Here is a 14,955-nt window from a genome sequence, read left to right on the forward strand (position 1 = left end):
GAAGTTAGAAGCTGATTGGCTACCATGTACAGCTGCACCAGATTTTGCACTCTCCAGTTTTAGTAAATGAACTCCCCCTGTCTATCCATATAGACTCCCTGCATTGGGATATTGTCCCTGCAATTCACAAAGACTGGTGCAAACTGATTTTGTGAAAGTGTCATGCGTGCGTTCCAAAAGTGGTGCAGAGTGTGCCAAAATCATGTACCTGTCCGGAATGTGCCATTTATAGGTAAGGCTGATCCAGGGAATATCCGATTGCCTCCTGGGGGATCAGGAAGATTTTTTTTTTCCTGCTGGAGCAAACTGAATCATGCTTTATTGTTTTTTAACCTTACCCTGGATCAACTGTGGGTATAGGATTGTATATGTAGGACCAAACAGTTATGTTTGTGTAATTTATATCATTTTATTCCTTCCTTTTATTGGTTAAACTAGATGAACTGGTGTCTTTTCTCAGCCAGAATAACTATGTAATGTGTACTTAAATTTGGCTCAGGCTATGGCCCTTGTAGAATGCACACAAGACGCTTTTGCAAAATTAGTCCGTGCCAGGGTCTCTTTCTGTATGCCAACAGATTTGGTCTTATTTAGTTCCTGTTTCATAAGATACAAACTGCTGTATTTTATTTCAAATTTGGTGCTGGCACTGCCCCACAATGTAAAAGTAGCACATTTTAGAGCTACCTGAATTTGGCACACAGGTAGCGAGTGTTGCAGATGCTTCATGAATTCAGTGCAACACATTAATGCCATAAAAGTGCAGCAGCTTTATTGAATTCCCCCCCAATATGTTCATTTACCTGAATGGAATTTTGCTGCTGCACTCAGTTTTCCTGCTTCATACCTATTGACCTTTGCCAGTCATAGTGACGTAGAATCACTTCCTGCAGACACTGTATGAGGGCCAATTTAAACCAGCTGCTGCGTTACAACGCAGAGAGTGGTGTGTGGTGTAACTGGTGGGATTGCTGCAGTGCTGATGTGTGGATAAGGGTGCAATGCACGGTTCACTTTTTATTTTAACCACTTCCATACAGGGCACTTATACACCTTCCCGCCCAGACCAATTTTTAGCTTTCAGCGCTGTTTCACTTTGAATGACAATTGCGCGGTCATGCTACACTGTACCCAAACTAAATTGTTATCATTTTGTACCCACAAATAGAGCTTTCTTTTGGTGGTATTTGATCACCTCTGGGATTTTTATTTTCTGCAAAAAAAATTACCGAAAATTTAGAAAAAAATAAGTTTTTTTTTTGTTTCTGTTATAAAACATTGTAAATAAGTACGTTTTCTCCTTCACTGATGGGCACTAATACGCGGCACTGATAGGCGGCATGGATGGGCACCGATAGGTGGCATGGATGGGCACTATCGTATGTGTTGTACTAATGGATGCCAATAAGTGCCTGCCAATCAGTGATGCCCATTGTGAGCACTGATTGGCATCCAGTGCGGGCACTGATTGGCATCCATTTTTTGTGTCATTGTCATCCCTGGTGATCTAGGGTGCCATACCTGTTTTTTTTTTCATCCCTGGTGGTCCAGTGGGCATCCTCAGGGGGGCTGTGCTGATAATTGATCAGCACAAACCCCCCCTGTCACAGGAGCAGCCAATCGGCTCTCCTCTACTCGCGTCTGACAGATGCGAGTGAGGAAAAGCCGATTACCGGCTTTTCCTGTTTACATCGTGATCAGCCGTGGTAAAGAGTCTACGTGAGAGACTATTTACCTTGATCAGTGTTGCGGGGTGTCAGACTGACACCCTGCAACAACGATCGCCGATATGCGCGCCCCCGGGGGCGCATCGGCTCAATATCCTGAGGACGTCATATTGTCAGGATATTGACACCACTTTGCCAACGTCAATTTGTCATTGGCGGGCAGCAAGTGGTTAAATAAACAATTGAAATGTCACACAGACACATTGCCCGTCGTGTAATGCGAGGCACTGGATTGCCGCGTGCTGTGCAGAAAAAAAAGAAAGTATTGCTTGCAGTACTTTTTTCAGCCCACACCACTGCAATGCATTGGTAAGCCAGGCACAGACAAAGCATTTTACTGCATCTCAGCTGACCTACCAGAGTCAATAACTCTTTATGCCTATGGTTGAATTTTATTTTTTAAATTTGTGCATAAAATTCATATGTTACCTAGAGCAGTAGGATATAAATCTCTCCCATATCACTACTGTTCCAATACTGGAACAAGAGGCATTAAAGGGGTTGTAAAGGTTCATTTAAGCTAGTGCATTAGAACAAGGAACTAAACCTAAGGCTAAGATTGGGACTTTCTATGAGGCAATAAGTATCTATACCTCCATCCCCAATATATTGAACAAGAAAACTAAATCGTGGGACTTTAAATTAAGCGCATAACTGGGAAATTAACCAATCAATGTAAAGATTGTATTTATTACAAAAAAGGCATACATATAAAACAATAAGAAAAAAAATGATATATGATGATATGATATGCTAGGTCTCAATAAATACGGTCTAGACAGTTCATGATTGTAGACAATTGTTTCAGCATATTATACATAGAGAGAGTAAAATGATATATTAACCTCCCTGGCGGTATGATTCTGTCTGGAATTACGTACCAAAAGCGGTACCATTATTTGCAAGGAAATTTGGCGTTTTATACTGTAGGCCTGTGATTTTTAGGAATAACTCACTTAAATCTGACCAAACAAGAATCTAATAGGCATCCCGGGTATGACATTTTTTTTTAAAACAAAATTATAAATTATAATATAATAAATAATTATAACAAATAATAATATAATTCTAATAAAAACTATTCAATAATGTAATCAACTCAAAATCACTGAAATTTGCTCAGTTGCAAAATTGTTGCTGTCATTATTTTTTTTTTTATGACGAATTTCCCCACAAATCGCTATCGCTCAGTTCTGCAAGTGATTATAATTTATTATCGCTGTTTTCTAGCTGCTCTAAAACCATTTTTGACATAAAGGGACACTTTTGGTTGCTATGGACAATCTACAGTTTGCAGGCAGAAAGAACCGTTTTTATTATATAAAAGTACATGTAGGACACTGGGCAGACCACTAGGGACAAGGGGGTGTGTATTTTTTACATACAGTACTGTAATCTATAAGATTACAGTATACTGTATGTATAGTGTTTGTTTACGTTTTTGAATTTGGCGCCGTTCTCCGCTCCCGTGCGTCGTAACGTCGCAGGGAACGGAGATCGACGGCACAGGAGGACACTGTGTGAATCGAGCGAGGTCCCGCTCGCTCACACAGCGCGGTGGCGTCGCTGGATCCAGGAACAAGGTAAGCCAGCGCGCGCTGCAGGCTCTGCATAGCTACCCCGAGCGTGACTCTAGGTTACCGATTTTAGCAGAAAAAATCCACCCCGAGTCACGCTCGGGGATACCGCCAGGAGGGTTAATAGATCTCATTGTATAAAGTCTAGACCAGGGGTGGGCAATTATTTTTTCGATGGGGCCACATGAGAAACTAAAAATATTTTGGAGGGCCGGGCCAAAAGGCTAAACTCAATACTGCATAAAATCAATTGTATTTCTTTATAAAAAGCAGTAAATATCATTGGTACGAGTACTTGTTATAGACATGGCACAGGAGGGGGACAGAGGCTGGGGACATGGAACAGGAGGGGGACAGAGGCTGGGGACATGACACAGGAGGGGGACAGAGGCTGGGGACATGACACAGGAGGGGGACAGAGGCTGGGGACATGACACAGGAGGGGGACAGAGGCTGGGGACATGACACAGGAGGGGGACAGAGGCTGGGGACATGACACAGGAGGGGGACAGAGGCTGGGGACATGACACAGGAGGGGGACAGACGCTGGGGACATGACACAGGAGGGGGACAGATGCTGGGGACATGACACAGGAGAGGGGACAGAGGCTGGGGACATGACACAGGAGGGGGACAGAGGCTGGGGACATGACACAGGAGGGGGACATAGGCTGGGGACATGACACAGGAGGGGGACATAGGCTGGGGACATGACACAGGAGGGGGACAGACGCTGGGGACATGACACAGGAGAGGGACAGACGCTGGGGACATGACACAGGAGGGGGACAGACGCTGGGGACATGACACAGGAGGGGGACAGACGCTGGGGACATGACACAGGAGGGAGACAGACGCTGGGGACATGACACAGGAGGGGGACAGACGCTGGGGACATGACACAGGAGGGGGACAGACGCTGGGGACATGACACAGGAGGGGGACAGACGCTGGGGACATGGCACAGGAGGGGGACAGACGCTGGGGACATGACACAGGAGGGGGACAGACGCTGGGGACATGACACAGGAGGGGGACAGAGGCTGGGGACATGGCACAGAGGCTGCAAATAAATTATCATATCACTTCTTCACATCATCAGTATGCTGTGTCTTCCTCCTGTGCCCCTTTCACCTCTCCACAGATCTGACCTGTGGAGAGGTGAAAGGGGCACAGGAGGAGGACACAGCATACTGGTGATGTCTAGGTAGGATAGCACTTCACACTCTGCTGCTGGACTGAGGACTCACCAGACAAGGCCAGGGCAGTGGCACTGAGGGCAGGCAGCAGGCGTCGCGAGGAGTCCTACTCCAACGAAGAGAGTGGAGACCAGGGTCCACTCCAGGCCTGGGCACCAGCATGGCGGCTGGCCGACTGCTACAGTCAGTCAGTCGGGCGGGCAGAGCAGGCAGGCAGGCGCACTGGTCGGTCTCCATCTGCCTTCACTCAGTTCACTCCGTCACAGTGGGGGTGCATCTGCAGTGTGTCCACTACATCTGCTGCTGTGTGCTATCTCGCCGGTGCCGATCTCCACACATTCTACGATGTTCCTCAGTTTCCCCGCGCTGCTCTTTTGAATAGGCTGGCAGCAGTGTTGTTAGCGCGAAAATGCGCTTTGATAATTGGCTGCGCGGCGGGTGGTGGTGGGCTGGGCGGTCAGAGAGGGCGAGGCTATGCATAATGTAGGAGGACTAGACGCTGCCTGCGCTGCGGCTCACATTCGGATCTTTTTACGGGCACATTTCCCTTATTACGGACTTTTACGAACAGGGAAAAAGTGCCTTTTATTTACGTACTGTCCGTAATTCTACGGACGGTTGGCAACTAGGATTGTCCCGATACCACTTTTTTAGGACTGAGTACAAGTACCGATACTTTTTTATATGTACTCACGATACTTTTTTTAAAAGGGGCCCCAAATGCAGCCATGTCCCCCGTATAACAGCCATGTCCCCCGTATAACAGCCATGCCCCCCGTATAGCAGCCATGTCCCCCGTATAGCAGCCATGTCCCCCGTATAGCAGCCATGTCCCCAGTATAGCAGCCATGTCCCCTGTACAGCAGCCATGTCCCCCATACAGCAGCCATGTCCCCAGATAGCAGCCATGTCCCCAGTATAGCAGCCATGTCCCCAGTACAGCAGCCATGTCCCCCTTACAGCAGCCATTGTCCCCCGTACCTACTGTTATCACCGCGGCGGGGAACATTACAGACAGCGTTCGTTTGAACAGCTGTTTTCCCTGCTGCGCATAGACACTCCCCCTTGGACGGAATCTGTCCAATCGCGAGCAAGGGGGAGTGTCTATGTGACTCCCCCTTGCTCGCGATTGGACAGATCCGTCCAAGGGGGAGTGTCTATGCGCGGCGGGGAAAACAGCTGTTCAAACGAACGCTGTCTGTAATGTTCCCCGCCGCGGTGATTAACGTGGCAGCGGCTTCGGCGGGGGGGAAGTATTCTATTTTAGTATCTGGGGTATTAGCGGGAGTACAAGTACTCCCGCTAATACTCGGTATCGGGACAACCCTATTGGCAACACTGCCCAGGGGCCGGATTAAAAGGTCCGCCGGGCCGTATACGGCCCGCAGGCCGTAGTTTGCCCAGGTCTGGTCTAGACAGTACATGATAGTACAAAGTTGTCTCAACATATTGTACATAGTGCCGGACCTTAGGTATGTAGACCGAAATTGTAATGGTAGCATATAAATATGATGGCACTGGTGGATTGGTTCATTAAAATAAACTAAAGTATAGTACAAATGTAGACCGTGGGCACTGTGACATGGCATCATAGGAAAGCTCTATGCGTTTCGTGGTTTCCATTACCACTCGTCAGGAGAAGATGCAAGGTTTGGAGGTATCTATTCGTAGTAAATAAATACGAGAGTTGATAGTATTAATGATGGAGGGCAACTATAGAAAACGTCAAACCCGGGAGCCGGGATGGAATCACCTGAGGCATGGCACCAGCAACCAATGATTGGCATAAAGGTAGGGTATCCAGTTATCAGCTGTGATAGGTATATTTAATAATATAGATCAGGGATCCTCAAAGTACAGCCCTCTACACGTCCCATAAGGCAGTGTAAAACTCTGACATTCACAGACATGACTAGTCATGATGGGAATTGCAGTTCCTGAAAAAAATGGAGGAATTAATCTAAGAAAGTGCACCAGTATCTTACAAATAGAGCAGCCCATTGAGACCTAGCAATATATCATCTTATTTTCTTATTGCTTTTACATGTATATGTATGCCTTTTTTTGTAATAAATACAATGTTTACATTGATTGGTTCATTACTCAGTTATGCGCTTTAAAGTCCCACAATTTAGTTTTCTTGTTCAATAAGCTAGTGCATTGTTGGTTACTTTTCCTTCGATTTCCCTTCTAAATGTTTTTTTTTCTTTGTCTGAATTTCTCACTTCCTTTTCCTCCTCAGTAAGCTGTTTTGGCTGACTAACCCCCAGCCAGAACGTTCGGATGATGGGGGCAAGTTTACTGAGGAGAAACAGAAAGTGAGAAATTCAGACAAAGAAAAAAAAACATTTAGAAGGGGAATCGAAAGAAAAAGGTAAGTGAACAAACAATGCACTAGCTTAACCACTTCCCTACCGCCTCATTGTGAAATGACGGCAGCAGGGACCCCTTCTCGATCCGGGTGGACGTTATATGACGTCCTGCGTTCCCGCGATCTAGGGCGCGCGCGCCCGCGGCGACGCTCGTGACCCGGCGGCAATGATTGCCGCCGGGTGCCCGCGATTGTCGGTAATCACGGCAGGAGTGTGGATGTGTGTGTGTAAACACACAGATCCACCACCTGTCAGTGGTGAGGAGACCAATGTGTGTTCCCAGTACAGAGGAACACACATCGGTCTCCTCCCCTTGAGAGTCCCCTCCCCCCTACAGTTATAACACATCTTAGGACACATATTAACCCCTTCCTTGCCCCCTAGTGGTTAACCCCTTCCCTGCCAGTCACATTTACACAGTAATCAATGCATATTTATAGCAATAATCGCTGTATAAATGTGAATGGTCCCAAAAAAGTGTCAAAAGTGTCCGATGTGTTCGCCGCAATGTCACGGTGACAGTAAGAAAATCGCAAATCGCCGCCAATACTAGTAAAAAAATTAAGAAAATAAAAATGCCATAAATCTATCACCTATTTTGTAGACGCTATAAATTTTGCGCAAACCAATCAATATATGATTATTGCGATTTTTTTTACCAAAAATATGTAGAAGAATACGTATCGGCCTAAACTGAGGAAAAAAAAATGTATTTTTTAAAAAAAATTGTGATATTTATTAAATTAAAAGTAAAAAATTGTGTTTTTTTTTTAAATTGTCGCTCTTCTTTTGTTTATAGCACAAAAAATAAAAACCGCAGAGATGATCAAATACCACCAAAAGAAAGCTCTATTTGTGGGAACAAAATGATAAAAAAATTGTTTGGGTACAGTGTAGCACGACCGCGCAATTGTCATTCAAAGTGCGACAGTGCTGAAAGCTGAAAATTGGCTTGGGCAGGAAGGTGCGTAAGTGCCCGGTATGGAAGCGGTTAAAGGAACCAATTTAGAAAATAAAAACACCTTTACAACCCCTTTAATGGATTAAGGACACAGCCTCTTCCAACCTAACAAACCAACACCCCAGAGAATCATGGGAATTGACAGTCACGTGGCACCACTCTCCACCCACAGCTGTAGTCAACAATTTAGCCAAATAGCCTTTTTATTCACCTTAAAGGAACACTAAAGGTTTGTTTTTTATTAGATCAATTGATTTCTGTAAGCTAGAGCATTTAAATATCACTTACCTCGTTTTTCCTTTTGACCTCCAAAATACAGTAATCCAGGTTTGAAAATGCCATTTCCTGTCACTCCTCTTCTTGCTTTCCACCAGCATCTGAGCCGTTTTGCATGGTGGAAAGCACAATGTGCTCACCCCCTCCCTATGACTACAGCCCTGCATGAAGATGCTCTCTTATCCCTCACAGGCATGGAGGCTAAGCCTAATGGGAACTGTAGTTCCCATTGGGCCGTGATGTAGCAAGAATGAATGTGCACCGGAAACCAGGAAGTCAGTGAGAATAATGATTCAGGAGTGCTGGAGGTGAATAAAACGGCTCGATTTCAACAGGTATCAAACTAGTTATAATGCAAAACATTATTTGTTACTTTATCAGCTACTGTCAGACTTTAATTTAAGAGGAAAATATTTTTGTCTTTACAATCCCTTTAACATACGTCACAAATCAGAAAGCAGCCATATAAATAGAGATCTGTGTTTTTATTATATGTATATAAACATGTTTATTGATTATGTACAGACATTGGGATATGTTTTAGTGCAATTCCGTGGAACCGTAACAAAACCAAATGGTTACATGGAAAAAATGGGTGGCATTAGCAGCAGGCAGACAGTTGGGAAACAAGACTCCCTCCTTCCCTTCACTAGTGGAATTCAGCCCCTGAGATCCTCTTACTATGTAGAGGTGACACAGCTAACTAAAAGAAATGGTGTTTTATGGCCACAACACCCTCTGTATAGACAAGGGAAACCAGCCAACGCTCACAGTCATACATACATACAAAGTTCTATCATGTGAATGAAAGTTTTAGAAAATGAGCTTCCTCGTATGGCTGCCACCAATAAACCCTTACTGATGGCCCTTCTCCAAGTTTGGTCACATTTGCCTTTTCCTGTAACTAAAATTCAGAAGTTTAACTTCATAAAAATACATCAGTAAAACCCCTACTTATTACAATGTGGCTAGTTCACATCTATGCAGCTTAGCACATAAAAATAAAAAAACACACAAATTAAATCAGGCTCATTGAAATGAATGGTAAATACACCAAAAGACATACACCATACAGATTTGTGTCTTTCTAAACCGCTGTGCCAGACAACCTGCCCATCCTGAATGTTTTGTCTTCACTCGACATAATACACAAGGAAACACCCCACAAAAACACACACAAATGCCAGCAGTAACTTGGACCGAAACACACGACTGTATGTACATAGGTGTGAAAGGCTACTTTGGCTTGATACTCACTGTGCAGTGTGTGTTGCAGCATGTGTGGTCATAAACGTGTTTATGGGCTGATTGTTTACCATTCCTACAAAACATCAGCCCATAGATGTGAACCGGCTCCTAAGTAAACAATTGGATTTCCACTTGAAAATGCATTTTTCGTGCAGCAATATGAATACATTTCACTGCATGAAAATGGATAAGTGTGAACAGGACAAAAGGTTTCTAAATTCAGCAAGCAAAGCATCTGTGATCAGCTCTGACTTCAGGGTGCCCCATGCATCTGGTGAATTGGTCTTCTGAAGGATGAAGGTGCAACACTCGATATGTGCAGATAGAGACTTTGGCTTAATGTTCCTGAATGTATTAAAGAAGATCTCTACTTAAGAAATATTTGTATCTAAAAATTGCAATATTTCAGACTTAAAGAGGAAGTAAAATCTTCCTCTTTAATGGTCTACAAGCAAGCCTATAGTAGGGCTTACCTCTAGGTACTGTAAATATCTCCTAAACTTGCACCGTTTGGAGATATTTACTATATACGCTGCCCCCTGACATCATCGGCGCAGGTGCACTGAAGGAACAGCCCGCTTGTGCCATTTCTTCAGGACCTGTTCTGGGAGCGGTGGCACCCGCGCAGGAGAGACGTCATTGCGGCTCCGGCCAACCACAGTGCCGGAGCCTGCAAGTAACTCCGGGAAAGATGTGAGCCGTGTGCAGGCGGCACTGGAGGGCATCGTTCTAAGGTAAATATTTCATAATGAGCTAGTATACGATGCATACTAGCTCATTATGCCATTGTCTTGCAGGTTGTTTTTTGGGATTTTTTTTGTTAGAGGTTTACAACTTCCTTAAATCAGTTTAATAAAAAAACGAAGGCTAGTTCATGACAACCTTTATTACATTATTACAGTATAACTAAAGACAAAACTTTTTTTTAGTTTTGGATAGAGTGGAGATGGATTTGAACCCCTGTAAGTATTGTGGTCTGTGCCCCTTTAGGGAAATGCATCCTCTCTATTTGTCCTGTTTACTATTAGCATTGCATGTAAAAGAAAATCTCACATTTTGGGTTGTCCCCAGAAAAGTAATGGAGGGAAAATCTTTCAATGGGTACACTAGTTCTGGGGACCTCCAAGAGATTCTCTTACAATGGGCACACTAGTTCTGGTGACCCCAGGAGATTCCCTTAATTTGCAGAGATATCCGCTCACGTCTTGCTTTCGCTACAGGACAGGAAACAAAGGTAAATCACCACAATAGGACAAAGATGGCAAAAATAAAAAACTTACAAGGAGACTGCAAAGCTCTGGTTCCTACACACTCTTCCTCCAGCTTTCTGCCCCTATCTATGTACTGGCTTTCAGCTGGAGGAGGTGCCAATGGACTAGGAGTGCACCGATTACCACACGTGTAGTCCATCTGCTGCGGAGGCAGAGAGGACTTGTAGTTCATTCCTTTGGCAGATTTCTGTGAATGAATGGAGCCTCACACAACCGTGCCAATTTTTGAAAGTGAGATATCCTGCACACTGTCACAGGGGGTAGGGCGATGTTTAGGAACACATTAAAACCTAAATACGAGTGTAACATGTAATGTGTTCCAAACAGTGAACTTGGCCTTTAATGTATCTTTAAATGGGAGATCATAGCACACAAGACACAGTCCTATAGTAACTTCACTATAACTAAAAGTAGGTGTAGGCTCATGCCATGGAGATTAAAGGCTAAAGACACATTGTAGAAACAAAAGAGAAGATGCTTCTATATGCAGTAATAAGACTTTAATGTGTCCAAAGTGATTAAAAACACTTCCAGAAATGTTGAGATAGACAAGCTCATAAAATATGTCTAGCCAGGGAATTTCCATGAACAATCCTGGTGGTGGGTCTCATTATCGGCCAGCCATGTTAGAGTGGCATGTCTGAAGGGCCACCACGCTGCCAGAGCCAATGTGGAACGCAGGCACCCAGATGTGACGTGGGAGGGTTGGGGGCCAAAAACGTGTTTCGGCGCTTGTGCACCAGCTCCTTCTTCATAACCAAGCTTCGAAACGTGTGCCCCCCCCCCCCCCCCCATGTCACATCTAGGTGCTTGGGTTCCACGCCCTTCCGACATCCCTGACATGCTGTTAGGCCAGCCAGTAATGACACCCGCTGCCAGGATTTTTAATGGAAAACCCCCTGCTGCACATCTCTATATTATTAATGAGCTTGTTTAGCTCAACATTTCTGGAAGTGTATTTAAAGGGTTTGTAAAGGCATCGCGCATTAGTATAAAATGCATCTTCTGTGCAGCAGCCCCCGTTATACTTTTTTTAACAAAGACAGCTAGCCAATCAGGGGCTGGGGCTCTGTGTCTGAATGGACACAGGGAGCTGTGACTCAGCTTGGGTGCACTCATAGCAAGCTGCACAGAACAGGAGGGTGGGGCCAGGATCACAGAAGATGGACCCGAGAAAAAGAGGATCTGGGCTGCTCTGTGCAATTCTACTGCAACAGCGCAGGTAAGTATAACATGTTTATTATTATTATTGGAGACTTTACAATCACTTTAATAGTTTTGCGCACATTAAAGTTTTATATTACTGCACTTAGAAGCGCCTTCTCTTTTGTTTTTTTTTATCCTTCCACTAGAGCCTGCTACTCTCAATTGAAATGCTGTTGGAGTGCATCGCCAGACATCTGCTTGCCTACTCCCTGCTCATTTAGACTGTATACTTCCTGGCAAAAGGAGGGTCCTTTTTTTGCCTTGAGCGTCCTATATACAACTACATCCTGTAGAGATACACTGCAGTTTATGTATTTCCGTGGAGTTAGACAGCAACAAGTACCTAATGCATCTTCTAATGATATGGTAACCATATGCACATGGAATGTATCCCAGCAAGGAAAGGAGCATGTGCCACCACGGTGCATAACACCATGCAGAATCTGCCTAACCTTGTACAAGGACACAGGCAATCTGAGCTGCTCACTTACAGCTACTTGTAAGAGAAGGAGGCACACATTCCCAAAGCTTAGAACTGTCACACTGTAGATCCAGATCATAAGAGAAAAGGAAAAATGCAAACACTGAAAGGGATACCTGCAAATGTATTTACTAAAGTGAACTAAGCATCAAATTCTTCTGAAATATCAATCAGAAAAGTCAAATCAAGAATGTGTAAACAAACACCCCCCATCTATAGGAAGGACCCCTCTTGCAGTCAGCGTCAGAATTCCCAGATCAAGGAAGACTCATCTAACGCACAAGAATTATGTACAGGTGCACTTTATTATTTCAGTGCATTCTCCACTGTATTTTGGCAGTTTTAGCTTATATTTAGCATCTGTAAGTAATTTCCAACTTGGATTACTGTGAAATGCCTTCTTTTTGTTTGGTTGACTTGCTTGTGATTAGAACTGGCCATAGCATCAAAGAACAGCTGGATGTGCATGCAAGCTCAAACTGTCTCCCAATTTCTGCAGGCGCAGCTTGTGCTGCTCAGGGTGCACAAGGTTCCTGTTTTAGGTCCCTTTCACACGGGGCGCATCAGTAATGATCCGCCCCGTGAACCCCCGCTTGCTCAGCGGGGATCGCTCCGTTGATCCAGGCTGAGCCGGGGATTTTCTCCGCTCTCCCCTATGGAGGGATCAGATGAACACAGACCGTCTGTCCGTGTTCACCCAATTCGATAGACGGATGGAAAAGTAGGTTTTTCCTCCGTCACACTTTGGCGGATCGGATGTCAGCGGGCATGTCACCGCTGACATCCGCGGCTCCATAGAGGAGCATGGAGCGCCCGTTCAGGTCCGCCTAAAAAACTGGCAGGCGGACCTGAACGAGCCGCCCGTGTGAAAGAGCCCTTAGGTGGTCTGAATCTGAAAACAGTCTGGTCCCTGGCTTATTCTCTGCAGAATTGTCCCTATAGACATTAGACTGAAAATTCATCCAGTGTCTATGGGCCCCTTTACAGTAAATACTACACGATTCTGCAGCGAATACGAGAAGATATGTACAAGTCTGTTGATGTGAATTTACTATAACATTAGTGGAGTTCCTGTGAGCGGAGCACAGGAGTATGAAAGTTACAAGATGTGCTTTGTGAGACGGTCTCTGCCCATCAGATACTGGAGAATGTAATATTTGCATGTCTCCGATCACACACTCCATCAAAGTCATCATAACCCATGATTGGAGTTCACATGCAGGGACCAATTCACTAAGGCACAGGAATGATTTTATTAATAATGTAAGGTTGTTACATTACATTTATCCTTATTTTATACTTAAGCAGCTTTTCTGCCTTCCTATGAAGACAAACAAAACAATCTGATTATCAGAATTACCAAACAAAACAATGAAAATGGTGCACAAGGTATGCTCTTGTGAACACAATGAGGGAAACAAATAAAAATGCAAGATCCAATAATGAATGAAACAAAGAATGTCACGAGACCCTGAAGTCAGCCAGGAGATCATTACACCGACCTGTCGTACTGATCAGAGATTGAACAACCATTCCAATCAGGACTACAATGCCAGACAAGGGCCCTGTGTGCAGCCCAAGCCAACAATCAGCAGGACACGAAAGTACAATAGAATTAGCAGCAGAAATAGAGGTAGTTATGCCATATTAAATATAAATAAGGAATCACATGTGTTTCTCATACTTTTCAAACCATGCAAAAAGTTAGAAAAGACAACATAATATCTTGTCATGTAAACACAAAAAATGTACAAGAGTAGAAATAAGTGCTAACCAAGACTGTTTAAAGCTGGCCCGTGACGAAGGCTTACCTGTGTGCCAACCAACAGCCATTAAATACAGCACAGCCAGTCAGCAATAACGATTGGCTTCTATTGTTTAAGTGACAGAGAAAAGAATCTGCGCACACAAACACACACACAAAAACACACACGTCTCACAGAAATATTTATGCAGCATCATCATAGCTCACACAACCAAACCCAAAATACACGACAGTTGTGTATGTGGCTGGTTTCCTTGTAGGCAAGATAGCCATTTGGATATTAGTGTAATCACTCTGATGTGGTTTTCTAAGCACCTTCAGAAGTTTACTAATATGTCCCGCTAAAGTTTTTACCTGTCAAGTGCCAAGAGCTGTACAGGAAATAAATATATACCCAGCCCTGTGAACGTCTATGGAAATGCTCTGTGTAATTAGTATGCACTGATTGGAGGTAGCCAGAAATCTTTGGCTACTACATAGAAAGAAAACCTTCCAATTCCATTCATCATACGATTATGCAGCCTAGTTAAGCTTGTTCACCCTGAAGAGTGGTGTCTGTGGTCCCACTTAGTGGATGGGTGCAGGACTGGGACCCATCTACCGGGAGATGGCAACTCTTATAGAAAGAGAAATTCATTTTCCTAAATGCCTTTGAATCTCTAACCTCCTCACAGGCTTATTAATCTAATCCACCCAAAACCAATATTTCAGCAGGGCTGCTGTTGCTGAACACCTAAGGCCTCTCACACACGATACTCCTGTTTGAGTATCTATTTTTTTTATTAAATGTATTTGCGCGTATTTTCGCGCATATGCGTTTGCGCAATTTCGCACGCAAACTTATTCTCGCATTCACAATATGTTAATGGACA

Source organism: Rana temporaria, chromosome 2 (assembly GCF_905171775.1).
Source record: "Rana temporaria chromosome 2, aRanTem1.1, whole genome shotgun sequence".
Lineage (NCBI taxonomy): Eukaryota > Metazoa > Chordata > Amphibia > Anura > Ranidae > Rana > Rana temporaria.